This window comes from Leucopleurus acutus (assembly GCF_964270905.1).
Source record: "Leucopleurus acutus genome assembly, chromosome: 13".
NCBI classification, from domain to species: Eukaryota; Metazoa; Chordata; class Mammalia; order Artiodactyla; family Delphinidae; genus Leucopleurus; species Leucopleurus acutus.
Genome location: NC_139155.1, coordinates 36,791,715 through 36,811,100, shown reverse-complemented (window position 1 = coordinate 36,811,100; position 19,386 = coordinate 36,791,715).

Below are 19,386 nucleotides of genomic sequence, written 5' to 3'. Positions count from 1 at the left end.
TATGTAGTGTTCTTCTTTGTCTCTTCTAATATTATTTATTTTAAAGTCTATTTTGACTGATATGAGAATTGCTACTCCAGCTTTGTTTTGGTTTCCATTTGCATGGAATATCTTTTTCCATCCCCTTACTTTCAGTCTGTATGTGTCTCTAGGTCTGAAGTCGGTCTCTTTTGGACATGATATATATGGGTCTTGGTTTTGTATCCATTCAGCCAGTCTGTGTCTTTTGCTGGGAGCATTTAATCCATTTACATTTAAGGTAATTATCGATACATATGTTCCTATTCCCACTTTCTTAATTGTTTTGGGTTTGTTATTGTAGGTCTTTTCCTTGCCTTGTGCTTCTTGCCTGGAGAAGATCCTTTAGCATTTGAAGTAGAGCTGGTTTGGTGGTGCTGAACTCTCTCAGCTTTTGCTTGTCTTTAAAGGTTTTAATTTCTCCATCAAATCTGCATGAGATCCTTGCTGGGTAGAGTAATCTTGGTTGCAGGTTTTTCTCCTTCATCACTTTAAATATGTCCTTCCAGTCCCTTCTGCCTTGCAGAGTTTCTACTGAAATATCAGCTTTTAACCTTATGGGGATTCCCTTATGTGTTATTTTTTGTCTTTCCCTTGCTGTTTTTAATATGTTTTCTTTGTATTGAATTTTTGACAGGTTGATTAATATGTGTATTGACATGTTTCTCCTTGAATTTATCCTGTATGGGACTCTCTGTGCTTCCTGGACTTGATTAACTACTTCCTTTCCCATATAGGGAAGTTTTCAAGTATAATCTCTTCAAATATTACATCAGTTCCTTTCTTTTTCTCTTCTTCTGGAACCCCTATAATTCGAATGTTGGTGCATTTAATGTTGTCCCTGAAGTCTCTGAGACTGTCCTCAGTTCTTTTCATTCTTTTTTCTTTATTCTGCTCTGCAGTAATTATTTCCACTATTTTATCTTCCAGGTCACATATCCATTCTTCCACCTCAGTTATTCTGCTATTGATCCCATCTAGAGTATTTTGAATTTCATTTATTGTATTGTTCATTTTTGCTTGTTTCATCTTTAGTTCTTCTCGGTCCTTGGTCAATGTTTCTTGCATTTTCTCTATTCTATTTCCAAGATTTTGGATCATCTTTACTAACATTATTCTGAATTATTTTTCAGGTAGACTGCCTATATCCTCTTCTTTTTTTAGGTCTGGTGGATTTTTATCTTGCTCCTTCAACTGCTGTGTGTTTTTCTGTCTTCTCATTTTGCTTATCTTACTGTGTTTGGGTTCTCCTTTTGCAGGCTGCAGGTTTGTACTTCCCGTTGTTTTTGGTGTCTGTCCCCAGTGGCTGAAGTTGGTTCAGTGGGCTGTGTAGGCTTCTTGGTGGAGGGGACTAGTTCCTGTGTTCTGGTGGATGAGGCTGGATCTTGTCTTTCTGGTGGGCAGGTCTATGTCTGGTGGTGCATTTTGGGGTGTTTGTTGATTATTATTATTTTAGGCAGCCTCTCTGCTTATGGGTGGGGTTGTGTTCCTGTCTTGTTAGTTGTTTGGCATAGGGTGTCCAGCACTGTAGTTAGCTGGTCATTGAGTGAAGCTCGGTGCTTGTGTTGAGATGGAGATCTGTAGGAGATTTTTGCCCTTTGATATTATGTGGACCTGTAAGGTCTCTTGTGGACCAGTGTCCTGAAGTTGGCTCTCCCACCTCAGAGGCACAGCACTGACTCCTGGCTGCAGCACCAAGAGCCTTTCATCCACATGGCTCAGAATAAAAGGGAGAAAAATAAGAAAGAAAGAAAGAAAGAAAGAAAGAAAGAAAGAAAGAAAGAAAGAAAGAAAGAAAGAAAGAAAGAAAGAAAGAAAGAAAGAAAGAAAGAAAGGAAGGAAGGAAGAAAGAAAGGAAGGAAGAAAGGAAGGAAGGAAGGGAGGAAGAAAAGAAAGAAAGAAAGAAAGAAGAAAGGGGATAAAATAAAAATGTAAGATAAAATAAAGTTATTAAAATAAAAAACAATTATTAAGATAAATTTTTTTAAAAAAAAAACAAACAAAAAAACGGATGGATAGAGCCCTAGGACAAATGGTGAAAGCAAAGCTATACAGACAAAATCTCACACAGAAGCATAAACATACACACTCACAATAAGAGGAAAAGGGGAAAAATAATCAATCTTGCTGTCAAAGTCCACCTCCTCAATTTGGGATGAATTGTTGTCTCTTCATTTATTCCACAGATACAGGGTGCATCAAGTTGATTGTGGAGCTTTAATCTGCTGCTTCTGAGGCTGCTTGGAGAGATTTCCCTTCACTTCTTTGCTCGCACATCTCCTGCAGCTCAGCTTTGGTTTTGGCCCCGTCTCTGGGTGTAGGTCACTGGAGGGCGTCTGTTCTTGGCTCAGACAAGTTGGTGTTAAAGGAACAGAAACATGATCCGTTAAAGGAACAGAAAAGCTTCGGGGACTCTGGCTCACTCAGGCCGGGGGGAAGGAGCGGTGCAGATGCGGGGCGAGCATGCAGCGGCAGAGACCAACATGAGGTTGCACCAGCCTGAGGTGTGCCGTGCATTCTCCCGGGGAAGTTGTCACTGGATCCCGGGACCCTGGCAGTGGCGGACTGCACAGGCTCCCTGGAAGGGAGGTGCGGAGATTGACCTGTGCTTGCACACAGGCTTCTTGGTGGTGGCGGCAGCAGCCTTAGCATCTCAGGCCTGTCTCTGGGGTCTGCTCTGTTAGCGGCAGCTCGAGCCCGTCTCTGGAGCTCCTTTAAGCAGCACTCTTAATCCCCTCTCCTCTTGTACCAGGAAACAAAGAGGGAAGAAAAAGTCTCTTGCCTCTTTGGCAGGTCCAGCCTTTTCCCCGGACTCCCTCCCGGCCAGCCATGGCGCACTAACCCCTTCAGGCTGTGTTCACACTGCCAGTCCTCTCCCTGCTCTCCTACTGAAGCTGGAGCCTCAGCTCCCATCCCCGCCCACCCTGGAGGCTGAGCATACAAGCCTCTCAGTTGTGAGTGCCGGTTGGTACCGATCCTCTGTGCAGGAATCTCTCTGCTTTGCCCTCCGAATGCCTGTTGTTGCACTCTCCTCCGTGGCTCCGAAGCTTCCCCCCCTCCGTCACCCGCAGTCTCTGCCCATGAAGGGGCTTCCTAGTGTGTGGAAACTTTTCCTCCTTCACAGCTCCCTCCCACTCATGCAGGCCCCTTCCCTATTCGTTTGTCTCTGTTTATTCTTTTTTCTTTTCCCCTAACCATGTACGTGGGGAGTTTCTTGCCTTTTTGGAGGTCTGAGGTCTTCTGCCAGTGTTAATTAGGTTTTCTGTAGGAAGTATTCCACGTGTAGATGTATTTCTGGTGTATCTGTGGGGAGGAAGGTAATCTCCGGGTCTTACTCTTACGCCATCTTCCCGATTCCCTCTGGGTCACATTTTTTGAGTTATCAACTTGCAGTTTTTTGTTTTACCTTCTCACTCAGAACATTTTTCCTCTACCTTGTCATTTATAGTGCTTTGATTTAATTACAAAAGTTAAATGCCTATAAAAATTTGAAACACAAAATATATGAATTAAAATGAGAATGTCTTCTACAACTTCCCAGAGCTTCTATCTAGAAGGAAAATTGTCTTTGAAGTATTTCTTTATTCTGCTTATGAACCATTCAATCTAGAACATATAAAATATGTCTCCATGGTGTTTTATTATTAACTAAAATATATGATTAGCTTGCTTTACTAGTGCAAACTATTTATGAATGATAAAGGTAGAAAGAAAACTTTGATATGTTTAAAATTCATAGAAGTGTTCCACTTAAATATATAATTATTAAGATTTAATTTAGTCCCACCTGATTCATTTTGGACATATATCCTAAAATAGAAAGCACAAAAATAGGTTCTAGTTTTGAAATTTATTTGCTGTTTTATCTTGAATATGTTGTTCAAGTGCTGTATTTCTCAATTTACCTGCCAAGAGAATAGGTAAATTCTTACCTGTCTTTTCCCTATAAAATGTTATAATTCCACCATGAATGCTTAAAAATATAATTTCAAATAATGGGAAAGATGGATGGAGGACATACTCTTCTGGAGGATCATTTGCCAGTCTCTGTGATCATGTTTCTGGCTAATCCTATGCTTATTTTTTACATTTAAATTTCTCAGTATATTTTCCTAGTTTCCAAGCATAGCAGACTTGTTAAGATAATGGACTCCAGAGCCAGAATGTCTGTTTTCAAGTGAGACTCTGAGATTTCCTACCTATGTGAACTTGAGCAAGTTACCTAAGCCCTCTGTACTTCAGCTTCCTCACAGGAGGATAACAATTATACTTTCCCCATAGTGGATTCATGAGGTTCAAATGAGTCATAGTGGGTAAAGGCTTAGAGCACAGAGTGCCTGGTATCTCATAAGTATTATACAGTGATTCTTAACTAAAATGCATTAATTCTTTCTGGATTTGGTGTAGTTACAGTGGTTCATATACTAATGTAAGGATGTCATGTTATTTTTCCCCTCAGGAAAAAAAAATACAGAGAAATCAGAGTGTCTTGAATAGGATTTAATTAAGAGTAAGTTTTATGTTTGTTTTCTATGTCTGTGCCTCTATTTCTGCTATGCAAATAGGTTCATCTGTATCTTTCTTCTAGATTACACATATATGTCTTAATGTACAATATTTATTTTTCTCTTTCTGACTTACTTCACTATGTATGACAGTCTCTAGGTCCATCCACATCTCTACAAATGACTCAATTTCATTTTCCTTTTTATGGCTGAGTAATATTCCATTGTATATATGTACCACATATTTTTTATCCATTCATCTGTCAGTAGACATTTAGGTTGCTTCCATGAACTGGCTATTGTAAATAGTGTTACAATGAACATTGGGGTGCATGTGTCTTTTTGAATTATGGTTTTCTCAGGGTATATGCCCAGTAGTGGTATTGCTGGATCATATGGTAGTTCTATTTTTAGTTTTTTTATGGAATCTCTGTACTGTTCTCCATAGTGGCTGTATCAATTTACATTCCCACCAACAGTGCAAGAGGCTTCCCTTTTCTCCACACCTTCTCTAGCATTTATTGTTTGCAGATTTTTTAATGATGGACATTCTAACTGGTGTGAGGTGATACCTCATTGTAGTTTTGATTTGCGTTTATGTATAAAATAGATAACTAATGAGAACATGCTCTATAGCACAGGGAACTCTACTCAATGCTCTGTAGTGACCTAAATGGGAAGGAAATCCAAAAAAGTGGGGATATATGTATAGCTTATTCACTTCACTATACAGTAGAAACTAACACAACATTGTAAAGCAACTATACCCCTAATAAAACAAAAAAAGAGTAAGTTATGATACTTTTCAGAAATTAGTCATGTTTCTAGAAAATTATAGTAAAGGTATAAAATTTATCATGGATTCCCCAAAGAAAAAACTCCATCCCAAGATGAAGAAGTGACATACTTCAGTGAAGATTATGTTTGTATGTGTGTTTGCCTGTGTGTATGCATATGTGTATATACTTTTTTTTTCTTTTTTTAATGCACTGATGATCTGGTCACAGACTGTCAGTGGCCATTTGAGAACTGGCAGCTCGTTCCTCCTCTTCATTCTCCATTGTCATTGTTATTGACATTGTTATAATTTATATTTATCTGATTATCAGAGTGTGGAGACTGGCATGTCCAGGAGAACTGGGTTGAGCACAAGAGCTGCTTCCGAAGTGAGATGAGCAAACAACAAACAAAAAGACTTTTAAATTCAGCAGTTCCCCAAAGTGTATGATTCATATATGAGTCATTCTCATGAAGTGGATATAATTCCCATTTACAAAGTCAGAAATGAAAATAAAGTTGTTTATAATTTAGCAGACAGAAGAATGGGATGAAACATCGAGCTCAAGAGGATCCTTCTGAAAATGGATTTCTAGCAGAAAATTTTCACCCTTCTAAGCATAGAGATGCAAATTTTGCCTTCCATAAGCTAATCAAGACTTATTTTTTGGCAAGAAAACAAAGGAAAAACAGCCTAATCCTGAGTAAACCTGCCTTTTTCTTATTTATTGGGTCTCATAGGAAAAGCAGATTGCAATGTTTAACTCTCTAATATATGCAATAGAAGATTTCAGTGATACTGTCAAGCTGACTACTTAGCCATTCAGCTCCTTTCATATTATACATATCGCTACACACTGTCGCTTGAGATTACTTTGTGCAAGAAAGCTTTGTTAGGACAGAGTAATTTGATGAATGTCAAAGCCAAATGTATATATAGAGATATAGATATAAGGGATGGGGTCAATCTGATTTCAATTTGACTCCCACACAAATCATATTTCCAACACATTTCAATGAATCACCGTTAGATGCCAGGCTGGCAGACATGACATATTCTGGACATGGTTACGAACATAGATTTGGAGTATTTCAAACATGGCCCCTTGAAGGGCATGTTTTAGGAAAAGAAATTCAGTGAGTACCATACTGTATTATTTCTGCAGTATATTTTATTCAACATTTTTAAATGAAAATTGCGTTATATCTAGTGTCTCCATGAAAACATTGCTGTCTTTGTAGACAGGGGCCATCCTTCATGATATTTGTTTTCATATTTCTAGGATAGATTTTAGGTAAGTTCATAGAGAGAAGGTTTCTGCTTCATGAGAGTATTTATTTAGGACTGGGTTGGGGAGCAACCCATAGGAGAGCTCACCTTTAGCTGTGCCATGTGGGAAAGGGGAAAGGGCTCTTCAAGTATATACTTTGTGCCTTTGTAGCCTGCTTTGCATGCAAAGGAGAAAAGGACTTGCAAGTAGCATGACACTCTTGGACTCTTTGGGTTGGCTGAGTTATTGGCCTAGGTCTCAATCTTTAGTTTATATCTCTTTGGATACAAGGTGTCCCATCTCCAATATTGCGGTTATTCTTCTGGAACAGCTGTGAGCAGATGAGGCAGGGTAACTAAGATACTGAGAGAGCTTAAAGAGTCCTCAACTTAAGACTATTTATTGCTACCAATTACCTTTTATGTATAATGCATACGTTTTGAAAAAAAGAAATATTTTTACATAAAATAATTTACATATACCTCTTTGAATAAGTGTTTTTGATATACCTCAATTGAATTTTACCCAAAGAATGCAATATGTTTAACGTTATGATCTAACCTCATCACTCTTCTTACTGATTCTACCTTCTTTTTTTTATTAGCTTTCTTAACTGATGATATCATCAACTATCAAAGTATGGAAATTGTATCTAGGAATCTGAGTATGAAAGGTGCATTGTAGTACTACAATATGGAATGGACTGTTTGGAAGGACCTTGGCAACCCCTATGTGAAATCCTTTATTTTACAAGTGAGGAAACTGATACAAGAGTGATTTTTACCTCAGTCACATAGTTATTGAAGGAACTGACTAGACTAGTTTTCCACATACTTCTGTTGAATTCACATAGCACATGATTGTTTTGAGGGAGAATTTTACAGGTATATCACCATGAATATAGAATTACACTCTTCCAACCCATACACCTTGTCTCTCTCCAACTCTCAAACCTAGATATTCAGGAAAATCTAATATCTTTTGAAACCCCTAAAAGGATGTCTATATTATTCACTATAAAAGGGAAGAGGTAAAATTAGTCATCTTAATTGATCAGTTTATGCATATAGACAGTGTAGAATTTTAAAGACTGGATTCAAGACTAGATTGCCTGGTTCAAAACACAGCTCCAGCAAGTTGTATAACATGCTTTTCCTGAATTTTCTTTTTTTTTTTTAAATCTTTCTCGAAGTATAATTTCTTTATAATGTGTTAGTTTCTGCTTTATAACAAAGTGAATCAGTTATACATATACATATTTTCCCATATCTCTTCCCTCTTGCATCTCCCTCCCCCCCACCCTCCTTATCCCACCCCTCTAGGTGGTCACAAAGCACCGAGCTGATCTCCCTGTGCTATGCGGCTGCTTCCCACTAGCTATATACCTTACGTTTGGTAGTGTATATATGTCCATGCCACTCTCCCATTTTGTCACAGCTTACCCATACCCCTCCCCATATCCTCAAGTCCATTCTCTAGTAGGTCTGTATCTTTATTCCTGTCTTAACCCCAGGTTCTTCATAACATATGTTTTTTCTTAAATTCCATATATATGAATTAGCATAAGGTATTTGTCTTTCTCTTTCTGACTTACTTCACTCTGTATGACAGACTTTAAGTCCATCCACCTCATTACAAATAGCTCAATTTCGTTTCCTTTTATGGTTGAGTAATATTCCATTGTATGTATATATATATATATATATATATATATATATATATATGCCACATCTTCTTTATCCATTTATCTGATGATGAACACTTAGGTTGTTTCCTCCTCATGGCTACTGTAAATAGAGCTGCAATGAATATTTTGGTACATGACTCTTTTTGAATTATGGTTTTATCAGGGTATATGCCCAGTAGTGGAATTGCTGGGTCGTATGGTAGTTCTATTTGCAGATTTTAAAGGAACCTCCATACTGTTCTCCATAGTGGCTGTACCAATTCACATTCCCACCAGCAGTACAAGAGTATTCCCTTTTCTCCACACCCTCTACAGAATTTATTGTTTCTAGATTTTTTGATGATGGCCATTCTGACTGGTGTGAGATGATATCTCATTGTAGTTTTGATTTGCATTTCTCTAATGATTAATGATGTTGAGCATTCTTTCATGTGTTTGCTGGCAGTCTGTACACCTTCTTTGGAGAAATGTCTATTTAAATCTTCTGCTCATTTTTGGATTGGGTTGTTTGTTTTTTTGTTATTGAGCTGCATGGGCTGCTTGAAAATTTTGGAGATTAATCCTTTGTTAATTGCTTCATTTGCAAATATTTTCTCCCATTCTGAGGGTTGTCTTTTAGTCTTGTTTATGGTTTCCTTTGCTGTGCAAAAGCTTTGAAGTTTCGTTAGGTCCCATTTGTTTACTTTTGTTTTTATTTCCATTTCTCTAGGAGGAGGGTCAAAAAGGATCTTACTGTGATTTATGTCATAGAGTGTTCTGCCTATGTTTTCCTCTAAGAGTTTGATGGTTTCTGGCCTTACATCTAGGTCTTTAATCCATTTGAGCTTATTTTTGTGTATGGTGTTAGGGAGTGATCTAATCTCATACTTTTACATGTACCTGTCCAGTTTTCCCAGCGCCACTTATTGAAGAGGCTGTCCTTTCTCCACTGTACATTCCTGCCTCCTTTATCAAAGATAAGGTGACCATATGTGCGTGGGATTATCTCTGGGCTTTCTATCCTGTTCCATTGATCTATATATCAGTTTTTGTGCCAGTACCATACTGTCTTGACTACTGTAGCTTTGTAGTTTTGTCGGAAGTCAGGGAGTCTGATTCCTCCTGCTCCGTTTTTTGTTCTCAAGATTGCTTTGGCTATTCGGGGTGTTTTGTGTTTCCATACAAATTTTGAAATTTTTTGTTCTAGTTCTGTGAAAAATGCCAGTGGTAGTTTGATAAGGATTGCATTGAATCTGTAGATTGCTTTGGGTAGTAGAGTCATTTTCACAATGTTGATTCTTCCAATCCAAGAACATGGTATATCTCTCCATTTATTTGTATCATCTTTAATTTCTTTCATCAGTGTCTTATAATTTTCTGCATACAGGTCTTTTGTCTCCTTAAGTAGGTTTATTCCTAGATACATTATTCTTTTTGTTGTAATGGTAAATGGGAATGTTTCCTTGATTTCAGTTTCAGATTTTCATCATCATTGTATAAGAATGCCAGAGATTTCTGTGCATTCATTTGGTATCCCACTACTTTACCAAATTCATTGAATAGCTCTAGTAGTTTTCTGGTAGCATCTTTAGGATTGTCTATGTATAGTATCATGTCAACTTCAAACAATGACAGCTTTATTTCTTCTTTCCCGATTTGGATTTCTTTTATTTCCTTTTCTTCTCTGATTGCTGTGGCTAAAACGTCCAAAACTATGTTGAATAAGAGTGGTGAGAGTGGGCAACCTTGTCTTGTTCCTGATCTTAGTGGAAATGCTTTCAGTTTTTCACCATTGTGGATGATGTTGGCTGTGGGTTTGTCATATATGGCCTTTATTATGTTGAGGCAAGTTCCCTCTATGCCTACTTTCTGGAGGGTTTTTATCATAAATGGGTGTGGAATTTTGTTGATAGCTTTCTCTGCATCTATTGAGATGACCATATGTTTTTTCTCCTTCAATTTCTTAATATAGTGTATCACATTGATTGATTTGCATATATTGAAGAATCCTTGCCTTCCTGGAATAAACTCCACTTGATTATGGTGTATGTTCCTTTTAATGTGCTGTTGGATTCTGTTTGCTAGTATTTTGTTGAGGATTTTTGCATCTATGTTCATCAGTGATATTGGCCTGTAGTTTTCTTTCTTTCATCGGGGTGATGGTGGCCTCTTAGAATGAGTTTGGGAGTGTTCCTCCCTCTCCTATATTTTGGGAGAGTTTGAGAAGGATTTTTACAGAATTTTACAAAATTTTACAAAATTTTTACAGAATTCGCCTGTGAAGGCATCTGGTCCTTGGCTATTTTTTGTTGGAAGATTTTTTTTTTTCACTACGTGGACCCCTCACTGTTGTGGCCTCTCCCATTGAGGAGCACAGGCTCCGGCTGTACAGCCCAGTGGCCATGGCCCACTGGTCCAGACAATACGTGGCACGTGGGATCTTTCCATACTGAGGTATGAACCTGTGTCCCCTGCATTGGCAGGCAGACTTTCAACCACTGCACCACAAGGCAAGCCCCTGTTGGAAGATTTTTAATCAGTTTCCATTTCAGTGCTTGTGATTTATCTCTTCATATTTTCTATTTCTTCCTGATTCAGTCTTGGCAGGTTGTGCATTTCTAAGAATTTGTCCATTTCTTCCAGGTTGTCCATTTTATTGACATAGAGTTACTTGTCATAATCTCTCATGATCTTTTGTATCTCTGCATTGTCAGTTGTTACTTCTCCTTTTCATTTCTAATTCTATTGATTTGAGTCTTCTCCCTTTTTTTCTTGATGAGTCTGGCTAATGGTTTATCAATTTTGTTTATCTTCTCAAAGAACCAGCTTTTAGTTTTATTGATCTTTGTTATGGGTTCCATCATTTCTTTTTCATTTATTTCTGATCTGATTTTTATGATTTCTTTCCTTCTGCAAACTTTGGGGTACTTTTTTTCTTCTTCTTTCTCTAATTGCTTTAGGTGCAAGGTTAGGTTGTTTATTCGAGATGTTTCCTGTTTCTTAAGTAGGATTGTTTTGCTGTAAACTTCCCTCTTAGAACTGCTTTTGCTGCATCCCATAGGTTTTGGGTGGTCACGTCTCCATTTTCATTTCTTTGTAGGTATTTTTTGATTTCCTCTTTGATTTTTTCAGTTATCACTTCATTATTAACTAGTGTATTGTTTAGCCTCCATGTGTTTGTATTTTTTACAGATCGTTTCCTGAAATTGATATCTAGTCTCATAGCATCGTGGTCGGAAAAGATACTTGATACAATTTCAGTTTCCTTAAATTTACCAAGGCTTGATTTTTGACCCAAAATATGATCTATCCTAGAGAATGTTCCATAAGCACTTGAGAAAAATGTGTATTCTGTTGTTTTTGGATGGAATGTCCTATAAATATCAATTAAGTCCATCTTGTTTAATGTATCATTTAAAGCTTGTGTTTCCTTATTTATTTTCATTTTAGATGATCTGTTCTTGGCTGAAAGTCGGGTGTTAAAGTCCCCTAGTATGAATGTGTTACTGTCGATTTCCCCTTTTATGGCTGTTAGTATTTGCCTTATGTATTGTGGTGCACCTATGTTGGGTGCATAAATATTTACCATTGTTATATCTTCTTCTTGGATTGATCCCTTGATCATTATGTAGTGTCCTTCTTTGCCTCTTATAATAGTCTTTATTTTAATGTCTATATTGTCTGATATGAGAATTGCTATTCCAGCTTTCTTTTGGTTTCCATTTGCATGGAATATCTTTTTCCATCCCCTCAGTTTCAGTCTGTATGTGTCTCTAGGTCTGAAGTGGGTCTCTTGTAGACAGAATATATATGGGTCTTGTTTTTGTATCCATTCAGCTAGTCTGTGTCTTTTGCTGGGAGCATTTAATCCATTTTCATTTAAGGTAATTATCGATATGTATGTTCCTATTCCCATTTTCTTAATTGTTTTGGGTTTGTTATTATAGGTCTTTTCCTTCTCTTGTGTTTCTTACGTAGAGAAGATCCTTTAGCATTTGTTGTAAAGCTGGTATTTTGGTGCTGAACTCTCTCAGCTTTTGCTTGTCTTTAAAGGTTTTAATTTCTCCATCAAATCTGAGTGACATCCTTGCTGGGTAGAGTAATCTTGTCTGTAGGTTTTTCTCCTTCTTCACTTTAAGTATGTCTTGCCAGTCCCTTCTGTCTTGCAGAGTTTCTTCTGAAAGAGCAGCTGTTAACCTTATGGGGATTCCCTTGTGTGTTATTTGTTGTTTTTCCCTTGCTGCTTTTTATATGTTTTCTTTGTATTTAATTTTTGATAGGTGGATTTATATGTGTCTTGGCATGTTTCTCCTTGGATTGATCCTGTATGGGACCCTCTGTGCTTTCTGGACTTGATTAACTATTTCCTTTCCCATATTAGGGAAATTTTCAACTATAAACTATTCAAATATTTTCTCAGTCCCTTTCTTTTTCTCTTCTTCTTCTGGAACCCCTATAATTCGAATGTTGTGCATTTAATGTTGTCCCAGAGGTCTCTGAGACTGTCCTCAGTTCTTTTCATTCTTTTTTCTTTATTCTGCTCTGCAGTAGTTATTTCCTCTATTTTATCTTCCAGGTCACTTATCCGTTCTTCTGCCTCAGTTATTCTGCAATTAATCCCTTCTAAAGTATTTTTAATTTCATTTATTGTGTTGTTAATCATTTCTTGTTTCATCTTTAGTTCTTGGTCCTTGGTAAATGTTTCTTGCCATTTATTCTGTTTTATTTCCAAGATTTTTGGTCATCTTTACTCTCATTATTCTGAATTATTTTTCAGGTAGACTGCCTATTTCTTCTTAATTTATTAAGTCTGGTGGGTTTTTATCTTGCTCCTTCATCTGTTGTTTCTTTTTCTGTCCTCTCATTTTGCTTAACTTACTGTGTTTGGGGTCTCCTTTCTGTAGGCTGCAAGTTCGTAGTTCCTGTTGTTTTTGGCGTCTGTCCCCAGTGGCTAAATTTGTTTCAGTGGGTTGTGTAGGCTTCCTGGTGGAGAGAACTAGTTCCTGTGTTCTGGTGGATGAGGCTGGATCTTGTCTTTCTGGAGTGCAGGTCCATGTCTGGTGGTGTGTTTTTGGGTGACTTTGGATATATTATGATTTTAGGCAGCCTCTCTGCTAATGGGTGGGGTTGTGTTCCTGTCTTGCTAGTTGTCTGGCATAGGGTGTCAGGCACTGTAGCTTGCTGGTCGTTGAGTGAAGCTGGGTGTTGGTGTTGAGATGGAGATCTCTGGGAGACTTTTGCCATTTGATATTATGTGGAGCTGTGAGGTCTCTTGTGGACCAGTGTCCTGAAGTTGGCTCTCCCACCTCAGAGGCACAGCACTGACTCCTGGCTGCAGCACCAAGAGCCTTTCATCCACATGGCTCAGAACAAAAGTGAGAAAATGTAGACAGAAAGAAAAAGAAAGAAAGAAAGAAAGAAAGAAAGAAAGAAAGAAAGAAAGAAAGAAAGAAAGAAAGAAAGGAAGGAAGGAAGGAAGGAAGGAAGGAAGGAAGAAAGAAAGAAAGAAAGAGGATAAAATAAAATGTTAAATAAAATAAAGTTATTAAAATAAAAATAATCATTAAGACAAAAAATTTTTTACACTAAAAAAAAAAAATGAACCGATATGACCTTCAGACAAATGGTGGAAGCAAAGATATACAGACAAAATCTCACACAGAAGAATCCACATACAGACTCACAAAAAGAGGAAAAGGGGAAAAAATAATAAATCTTGCTCTCTACGTCCACATCCTTAATTTCGGATGATTCATTGTCTATTCAGGTATTCCACAGATTCAGGGTATATCAAGTTGATTGTGGGGATTTAATCTGCTGCTCCTGAGGCTGCTGGGAGAGATTTCCCTTTCTCTTCTTTGTTTGCACAGCTCCCAGGTTTCAGCTTTGGATTTGACCCCGTCTCTGCATATAGGTCCCCGGAAGCCGTCTGTTTTTCGCTCAGACAGGACGGGGTTGAAGGAGCCACAGATTCAGGGGCTCCGGCTCACTCAGACCAGGGGGAGGGAGGGTTATGTAGTGTGGGGCAAGCCTGCGGTGGCAGAGGCCAGTGTGTCATTGCACCAGCCTGAGGCACGCTGTGCATTCTCCTGGGGAAGTTGTCCCTGGATCCCGGCACCCTGGCAGTGGCAGGCTGCACAGGCTCCCCAGAAGGGAGGTGTTGACAGTGACCTGTGCTCACTCACAAGTTTCTTGGTGGTGGCAGCAGCAGCCTTAGCAGCTCACACCTGTCTCTGGGGTCCGCGTTGCTAGCCGCGGCTCTCACCCGTCTCTGGAGCTCCTTTTAGCAACGCTCGTAATCCCCTCTTCTCGCACACCAGGAAAGAAAGAGGGAAGAAAAAGTCTCTTCCCTCTTTGGCAGGTCCAGACTTTTTCCCGGACTCCCTCCTGGCTAGCCATAGTGCACTAACCCCTTCAGGCTGTGTTCACACTGCCAGTCCTCTCCCTGCTCTCCTACTGAAGCTGGAGCCTCAGCTCCCAGTCCTGCCCACCCCGGCATGTGAGCAGACAAGCCTCTCGGGTTGGTGAGTGCTGGTCGGCACTGATCCTCTGTGCAGAAATCTCTCTGCTTTGCCCTCCACACCCCTGTGGCTGCACTCTTCTCTGTGGCTCCAAAGCTTCCCCCCTCCGCCACTCGCAGTCTCCGCCCGCGAAAGGGCTTCCTAGTGTTTGGAAACCTTTCTTCCTTAATGGCTCCCTCCCACTGGTGCAGGTCCCATCCCTATTCTTTTGTCTCTGTTTATTCTTTTCTCTTTTGCCCTACCCAGGTACATGGGGAGTTTCTTTCCTTTGGAAGGTCTGAGGTCTTCTGCCAGCGTTCTGTAGGTGTTCTGTAGGAGTTGTTCCACGTGTAGATGTATTTCTGTTGTATCTGTGGAGAGGAAGTCATCTCCGCATCTTATTCTTCTGCCATCTTTCTGAGTTTTCTCATCTGTAAAATTGAAGTCATAATAGCACCTAATTTAGTAGGGTTATTGTGAAGTTTAAATGAATTAATGTAGACATGAACATCTATATAAAGCATGTAAAACAGTACCTGGTCTATAATTAGTGCTATAAAATGTTAGCTAATGTAGGAGAAAATGTTAGCTAATGTAGGAGAAAACTCAGTGAAACCTTTTGTCATGTAGGTGACTAGATAGAACCAAATTTCTTTGGACTTCTCTCCCAACATGATTTTCTCTCCACATGTGGCATGTTCTTTTCTTTATTGTTCTTTTTTCCTAGAACAGCTGTTTCTTCTCCTTTTACCTCTTTACCTCATCAACTCTTCCTCATTCTTCATGACACAGTTTGAGTGCACCTCCTCTAGGAGCCTCTACCTAATTTGTACAGCTCTCTTAAACTCTTATGCTCATCTTAATGATATTTCTGGATAATTTCATGTACAAAACTATATCAAAATAAGCTGTTTACTTGTCTACATTCCTCTAGCAACTTGCAAGTGCCTATGTTCAGTGTTATAATTATTTTTATATCCCCACCTACCACAGTGCTCAGCACATTTTGGATGCTCAAAAATATATTTTAAACTGAGTTGAACAAGCAAGAAGCACATTTCTATTTATCTTAGCATGATGGACATTAATGAAGGAAAGGAATATGTTGAAATACAGAAGGAATGACATCTGAGGAGGAATTAAACTGAAGAACCAAGAGAATAAATGTGTGATTGATTTTGGTCCAGAAGGTCTGAACCAACTCTCAGCTTATATATGTATTGGAAATACAGACCTTACATATCACAGGTCAATATATGCAAAATAGCAATATAACACTAAAGGGATCTTGCATTTAGGTTTTTATTCCAGTTTGAGTTTATTTTTGTGTATGGTGTTAAAGTGTATTCTAATTTTATTTTTTTTACATGTAGTTGTCCAGTTATTCATCAACATTTATTGAAGAGACTGTCTTTCCTCCATTTTATAATCTTGCCTCCTTTGTTGCAGATTAATTGACCATAGGTGTGGGTTTATTTCTGGGCTTTCTATCCTGTTTCATTGATCTATATTTCTGTTCTTGTACCAGTATCATACTGTTTTGATGACTGTAGCTTTGTAGTATAGTCTGAAGTCTGGGAGCCTAATTTATCCAGCTCTGTTTTTCTTTCTCAAAATTGCTTTGGCTAGTCAGGGTCCTTTGTGTCTCCAAGACCTAAATGTAAGACTAGATACTATAAAACCCTTAGAGGAAAACATAAGCAGAACAATCTCTGACATAAATTGCAACAATATATTTTTCAATCCATCTCCTTGAGTAAAAGAAATAAAAACAAAAATGAAACCTAATCAACTCAAAAGCCTTTGCACAAAAAAGAAAACCATAAACAAAATGAAAAGACAAGCCACAGAATGGGAGAAAATACTTGTAAACTGTGTGACTGACAAAAGATTAGTCTCCAAAATTTATAAACAGCTCATGTGGCTCAATATCATAAAAACAAACAACTCAATCAAGAAATGGGCAGAAGACCCAAATAGACATTTCTCCAAAGAAGACATACAGATAGCCTGGAGGTACATAAAAAGATGTTCAACATTGCTAATTATTAGAGAAATGCAAGTAAAACCTACAATGAGATATCACCTCACACCAGTCAGAATGGCCACCATCAAAAATCTACAAACAATAAATGCTGGAGAGGGTGTGGAGAAAAGGGAACCTTCTGCACTGTTGGTGGGAATGTAAATTTATACAGCCACTATGGAGAACAGTATGGAGGTTTCTTAAAAAAACTAAAAATAGAGCTACCAACAATCCCACTCCTGGACATGTATCCAGAGAAAAACATGGTTCAAAGGGATACATGCACCACAGTGTTCATTGCAGCACTGTTTACAATAGCCAAGACATGGAAACAACCTAAATGTCTATCAGCAGAGGAATGAATAAAGAAGATGTGGTACAAATACACAATGGAATATTACTCAGCCATTAAAAAGGATGAAATAATGTTATTTGCAGCAACATGGATAGACCTGGAGATTATAGTACTAAATGAAGTCAGACAGAGAAAGACAAATGTATTACATTGCTTATATGCAGAATCTAAGAAAAAAATACAAATAAACTTATTTACAAAACAGAACAAACTCACAGACTTAGAGAACAAAGATACAATTATCAGGGTGGGAAGAGTTGGGGGGAGGGATTGTTTGTGAGTTTAGGATTGACATGTACACACTGCTATATTTAAAATAGATAACCAATAAGGATGTACTGTATAACACAGGGAACTCTGCTTAATATTCCATAATAACCTAAATGGGAAAATAATTTGAAAAAGAATAGATTCATATATATATATGTAACTGAATCGCTTTGCTGTACACCTTAAACTAATGCAACATTGTTAATCAACTATACTCCAATATTAAAAAAAAAAAACTAAAGGAATCAAACAATCAATACATAAACATATATACACAATATCACCAAGAATATGTCCATTTGAGAGAGGTGAAAGCGACCGAATCAATATCTAGAAGTATCTGGTGACACTTGATATAAAAAGATTTAAGAATATATTTATGGCTGATGTAATGGAATAATTTGATATTTGGTAACTTATAATTACCAAAGGGGAAAGTGGAGGCAGGGGTAAATTAAGAGGCTGGTATTAACATATACACATTACTGTGTATAAAATAAATAACCAACAAGGACTTACTGCATAGCACAGGGAACTATACTCAATATTTTGAGGTACCTTATAAAGGAAAATAATCTGAAAAAGAACATATATACGTGTATAACTGAACCACTGTGCTGTACACCTAAAACTAACATGATATACTGTAAATGAACTATTCTTCAATAAAAAAATAATAAAAATAAAAGATAATATACTTAACCATTTATGTAATGGATTATAAAAAAAATATAATTTCTTCAGGTTTCATGATCGGTATTCATTTATTCATCCACTCCATAAACTTTTATTTGTTGTGCACTAGATGCCAATTGCTGTACTCTGTACTACATATACTCATATCAACATTTGGAAAAGGTCTTTGTCAAAAACTACTGTCAGGCAAATCAAGGCTAGAAACAAATGGGAAAGAATCTTTTATACCTTGGCAGGATAGCCTGATCCCAAGCCTTTTCTTTCTCTGATCTTCCTGGCTGTCTGTTATAGATATTCTTTTTATAAATGCATAAATGAACATCTGTTTGTGCAATTCCATGGGGAAATAAAAGCATTAATAATTCAGATTTCTATCACAGCTCTGCTAATAGCCAGAAATGCTGTAGATAGAAGTTTATATCCACTAGATGTTGGTCAGCTTTCAGAAAAATACGCAAATATATATACAAATATAACTAACACACCTTGAATTTAGGGTTCCTGCTTTCCACAAGGCATGAATCAGTACAGCAGTGGTAGAATTAATGAGTTAGGTTACTTAGAATCTTGATCATATCTATCATTCATGACCTGCCCTTGAGTCCACACTATCTTTTTAGACTCTTCTTACTTCATGGGTTTATGCCTTTATTAATCCAATGACTGTGTAATATCTTGAAAATGAAATTATTTCCTTGGCTTTTCTTGGATGACCTAGAATGTGTTTGGGCATAGAGTACATATACTTTTTATGGATTGACTAGCCATTAAAAGTACTTCTGTGGTAAGAAATGTAGAGAGATAGAGAGAAAGTGTGTAAAATCCAGAGAGACAGGGCTAAGCACCAAGGCATATGGATGAGGAACATTACTCAAGTGTTCTGGGGCTAAGGGGGTGGGGGGTGCATGTAGCTTTATATACAGATCACCTGCTTTACTTCAGTGATTACCAGGGATCACATTCTCATGGTTTGTTATGGAATCCTCTTCAAGGGCATCCAGGACTGTGCTCTTTGGTCTCTCATTGAAAGTGCCCTCTGTGCCCCAAGACCCTAGTTGGTGCCAATCCATTTTCTTTTTCCATAAGGACAAGTCCAGATTTGCAAATTTTCTGGAAGAATCCTATTAGCACAGGACAAAGGAAACATAACCCTGAACACCTGCAGAAAGCTGGGTAGAAGAAGAAAGGGAAATCTCTAAAATAATGCCTGGGTTTGAACAAGCTGGGGTAGCAGTTCAATATATCTCCTTTGCACAAGCATCTGGTGACCATAAGTGATAACAAGCTATGGATATAATATAA